Genomic DNA, 6,000 nt, shown 5'->3' on the forward strand with positions numbered 1-6,000 from the left:
TAGAAACTCTTTTATTTTCTCTTAAGAAAAGAAAAATAAATCACGGACATGTGCAACAATTAAACAAGTCAAATCCAGCCATGTGATCCGTTAAATTAATCACGAGCAAGGAACTTAACAATAGGCAGGTTAATGGAGAAACCATGTGCATTGCCGAGACTTTTGGATGTAAGAACCTGCTTGCTACTTAGTTGTCTTAAGAAGGCAAAAGGCAAAAGGCAAAAGGCAAAAGAAAAAAAAAAGGAAAAAGAAGAAAAAAGAAGCTATTGCCTTTTCCCTAATGCCACGCAAAGGAATCGAAGAATTATATTTATCATTTACATGGGCGTGCTTGCCACTAAAAAAAAATGGAATTAAGAAAGTTGAGTATAATATTTTAGAGTGCAAAGTTATTGCCGGAGTTGAAATTCAAAGTGGAGTCTATTTATTTTCTCCTTCCTTTTTTCTAAAATTCCAATGAAGTGTGGAGATTCGATTGCTAAAAATAATGGAGGTTTCTTTAAAAAATAATTACTTATAATTGCTAATTAAAATAATGTCACATGTCTCCGTTGAAGACTATTTTAGAGTCCAATTAATGTGCCAATATCTAAAGAACTTTGTGATGACAAGAATCATTTTCTAAAGAGCTAAAGGCGCCTGTGGGTTGCTCATTTAACGAAGAGAAAATGTCCATGAAGAAAAAAAATTTAACATCTATTATTTATGAAAATCTTGTCAAAGCAAATTAAGAAAATTTATTATAAAAATGGTTATAAATCAATCTAATAGCCACAATTATATTAATGCACTGTAAAAAAAATAATTGTACTCTTACCTCCGATGAACAGGAGAGAAGCTTCAATTGACCTTATTCAGGGTGCATGAGCAACTACTTTAATATTTTCTCGACCAGTAGATCAACCTAAGTTTATATGGATCTATCTTTAAATAGGTTGATAAAATTTTAATTCAACATAATTAAATTATTTAGTGGAATGGATTAACCAGACGAGTCGAACTCAAATTGACGACTCTACGAATAACACCCTCATGTTCCCCCGAGGATACCAAGTTGGTTAGCGGGTGACATATTTACTTTAATGGGGAAGTAATCAATTTCGGACGGACATATGCTCTCAAGAAAAAAAATTTCTCTCATCTCCTAGCCATTTGACAGTATCCATGATTTATCTCATTTTATATAATCTAGGATAGATTATGGGGACCTCTTCGGGATGAATTGTTGGGCAATCTATAGCCGGAGATATTGAAAAAATTACTAAATTGAAATTACACAAAATCAATTATAACTTATCTGTTGAGATGACTTGAGCGGATAATCTTAGATTGCTAGCGATGCTGGTTCTGCCAAACTTCTGGTGGTCCAAGTTGTGGAGTTGATGTGGTGCGTAGCAAAATTAGGAGTCGATTGTCGAGTCGGGAAGGGAATTTACTGAGTAAGATACTGAAGCATGCGCTCAACGTAATTTCCTTGAAACAGATTCACCCCCACCTCCGGTCGTGCTTCGAGGTTCTCTCGAGTCATCTGTTTTCCAGGATATAACGTCAAAACCATGCACGCAACCAGACACTGGTTGTTTGTCGCGAACTAAAAATGTACCCAAGTGCTATCACGAGTAGTTTAGCCGAACAGATGCACGACCAAGAGAATTTTTGTGTGATCATTATTGTCATTAATTGTTGACAGTTTCAATTGAATGTGGTAAAATATTGGTTTATTCGCTTAGACAAATCTTGCCTCAACCGGTCCGGCATTTGACGCGCGTAGATCATGCTCGCACACGAGTTAACCTTGGTTCAGTATAATCCGAGCCCTTAATTTACACTTGCCCTAACATACTCATGCGTGAGAGAGTCTCTCCTCATGCATATATTTACAGCATCAATAGACGTGCCATAATTTAAACTAACAATAAAGTTAAAAGACTTATAATGTGAGACTAAAAATCCATGCACAATAGAGTCTCTTCATCTCCAACTCTTTATTCCATTCACATTTTCAACAATCCCCCACATGAATGAAAAATAGGGTATATGATAACATTGAGTCTAGTATAGGATAGGTGGTTTTTTCGTTTGAACCTTCCCTTATGAAGATTTATTTGCATACTACCTGATAATAAACATGATGTTCTTGAATTGTTTTGTTGTCTATGTAAGCATTGACAAATTTCACCTAAGACTCTCCCTGATACAACTCAATTCTCACGAGTGTGTTCGTCCTTGACCATGAATACGTCTGGATCCGTGAGAAACTCTAAGAACCGTGTCTTCAATTTTCTTTGAAGCGATCACACTTCTTTCTCACATAGGTGATCTTTTAAAAGTATTCTATATTACTTTACTATATCATTAAAAGTCGTGTACTTAATATTCATCCTTCACTGATCTATTGGGTCGTTCCTCCATAGTGAGTAACTTTATCGGTACAGTTAAGTTATCCCTTTAAACCTAGTTCTTGGTATCTCCAATCTGCATAGGTTAGGTTTCTTTTGTACCAACATTTCTCATCGACATCAAGTTCATCCCCCACGATGAACTTGCTACTAACTCTCTGTTTAACCCCTTGGTTAACGGATCTGATAGGTTATCCTTTGACTTCACATAGTTAACAGTGATAACTCTTGTTGAGAGTAGTTGTCTAATGATATTATGTCTATAACGTATATGTCTAGACTTACCATATACAAATGACTCCGTGTCAAACCAATTGCTGATTGACTAACGCAATATATGCAAATTACTGACACAGATTTCGCCCATCTCGGAATATCTTCTAAAAATTATCGTAGTCATTTAGTCTCTTCACCATATTTGTCAAGAGTTGCAAACTCATATTCCATCGTAGATCTAGTTATTACAATTTACTTAGAAGATTTCCATGAAATTATTGCACCTCACTGAGTGAATACATATTCACTTATGGACTTAAAGTCTTTTATATCATATATCCAACTTGCATCGTTATATCTTTCGATCACATCAAGATATCTCGTATAGTATAGTTCATATTCACAAGTATACCTCAAGTATCTCAGTACTCTTATTATCCCTGTGATTACTCGTATATCTACTTAGTTTACTTACTGTGTAGGCTAAATTTGGTCATGGTACATCAAACTTCTAATCACTCTAGAGTACTCTATCTGAGAGATACTTTCTCCTTGATTTTTGGATATATGTTGACTCGTATCTATCAACATTCGTGCCAATGAAGAATCACCTTTGGTGAATTTCTTAAGAATCTTGTCCATGCAATGAGACTGACTAAGAACAAGTCCTATTGTTCTAAGAATTTTAATTTCTAGAATCACACCAGCTAGGCTCATGTCTTTCATGTCAAATTTTGAGTTCAACATATCTTTAGTGGATTTGATTATTTTATTATTACTTCCAATGATAAGTATGTCATCTACATATAGGCACAAGATGACATAGTCATTCTTTGTGACTTTCATGTAGACCCATTTATCATATTCATTAATCTTAAATCTATATTTCTTCATGGCATTATTAAATTTCTCATGTTACTACTTTGGTGCTTATTGTAAGTCATATAATGACTTCATCAATCTATGAAATTTATTTTCTATTTTGGTATAGAAAACTCCTTAGGTTGCTTTATATAAATTTCCTTTTCTAAATCCCCGTTTAGAAAGGTTGTTTTTACATTCATATGATGTATTTCGAGATTCCATAGAGTTGCTATAGTCAACAATATTCTTATAGAAGTTATTCTCAACATCGGAGAATATGTATCAAAGTAATCAAGACCTTCTCATTGTTGGTATCCTTTGATTATAAATCTGGCTTTGTACTTATCAATTGTGTCATCTGATGTCATTTTCTTCTTGAAGATCCACTTACAACTTAATGATTTACTTTTCAGAGGAAGTTTCACAAGTTTCTAAGTGTGATTTTACAAGATAGATTCTATCTCAAATATAATTATCTCTCTTTAGTGAGGTCCATCAAAAGAGCTTATTGCTTCTGAGTAACTTCGAGACTCACTTTCCAATATGAAAGTGATAAAATTCAATCTATAGGATTTTTCTATTTGAGTTCTTTTGCTCCATCTAAGCTCAACCTTGGCTAGCTTCTTCTCATCATCTTCACCTTATGTTTTATATGTCTGTTTTAAGGAGCTAGCTTCCTTTCAGATCTTATACAGAAATATATGCTCGAAGAACGAGACATTTATTAATTTTATTATCGAGTTCTTGTGTATATTTGGTATTTGTGACTCATACACAAAAACTAATTCGCACTGCTATTATGCGTATATCCAATAAATATGCAATTAACAATTTTTTGGTCCTATTTTAATAATTTTTGAATCAGGCACCAAAACTTTGGCAAGACACTCCCACATTCGTAAATTTTTGTAGGACGATTGTCTTTTATTCCACAACTCATAAGAGCTCTTATCTATTTTCTTTCAGGACACCTTATTTAAAAGATAATTAACTATTAAGACAGTTTCCCCTACATGAACTTTGTAATACAGAACTCAATAGAAGAGTATTCATCATCTTCTTAAAAATTTGATTATTTTGCTCATCAACTCAATTTTGCTAAAAAGTATAAAGAGTTGTTGTTTCAAGTATGATCTCATGTTCAGCACACAACTCAGTGAACGGTGATACATATTCATCGTCTTGGTCACTTCGAACCGCCTTAATTATTTTATTAAGTTGGTTTTCAACCTCATTTTTATAGAGAGCACATTTCTCTATAGTTTCATCTTTAGTTTTGAGAAGATACATATAATAATATTTTGTATTATCATATACAAAAGTAATGAAGTATTTATTCCCACCACGTGTTGGTGTACCTTTGAGGTTACAGACGTCAGTGTGAATTGGTCCAAGTGGTTCGTTGCTTCTCTCAACATGTTGAAAGGATGACCACGTAATTTTTGCTTCAATACAAATCTCACACTTGTGTTTTGGATTAAGGTAGAATGTATGTATGTTTTGCATGTTTATCAATCTATGCAACATATCATAATTAACATGTCCTAGCATACCATGTTACAACATGAAGACTCGAGTATATAAGTAGAAGAACTTTCATCCTTATTTATCTTAGGCCTAATGGTCATTACACTGAGCTTGAACAACCCATCAGATATATAGCTCATTCCTACAAATATTCCATTCTTTGACAACACAACTCTGTCTGACTCAAAAATAATACGAAAGTCATGCTTGCTTAACAATGATCCAAACACTATATTATTCTGAATCTCCAAAATATACAATACATTATTCAGAGTAAGGTTCTTGCCCGAGGTCATTTTCAGTACCACTTTTCCTTGACCTATGATGTCCAAGGTTGCTATGTTCTCCATGAATAGCTTGTCCCCACCTTGACTTCTTTAAAGTTATGGAGCAACTCATTATTACAGCAGACATGTCTGGTGGCTTCGGTATCAATCCACCATTGTCGTGGGTTTGAACACCAAACAGGTTCAGTTTGGAGACAACAACGCAAAGGTCCTCTATTTTTGTCTCTTGTGTTGGGGTTGCAAGGTTGCAAACATAGTCCCACATTGAAAATACATGGGAAAGATCATGGATTTATAAGAGAAAATATATCTCCATTGGTATGAAACCTTTTGGAGAGAGCTCAAGAGCAAAATCATGAGAGTTTAGGTCCAAAGTGGACAATATATGCAATTGTGGAGATATCTAAATTCTTTTTGATCCTACAATTGGTATCAGAGCCCGGGCTGCCAGAAGGTTTAACCACCGATTGTGCAAAAGAGCTATGGTCTGATTGAGTCATGTGTGTACAATATTGACCTCGAACAAAGAAAGTGGGGGCTCCTATGTTCGGATCAAGAGGACCAGACACTAGACAGGAAGTCCTAATTGCGGCTAGGCAAGGAAGTCCTAGTAGGCCGGGTGGACCGAGGGGGCAGGAAGACCTAGTGGGTCGAGGATCGGACATGGGAAGTTTGTGATCCTTTGTTTGAGGGGGGGAGATTGTTGG

Source organism: Zingiber officinale, chromosome 1B (genome assembly GCF_018446385.1).
Source record: "Zingiber officinale cultivar Zhangliang chromosome 1B, Zo_v1.1, whole genome shotgun sequence".
NCBI lineage: Eukaryota > Viridiplantae > Streptophyta > Magnoliopsida > Zingiberales > Zingiberaceae > Zingiber > Zingiber officinale.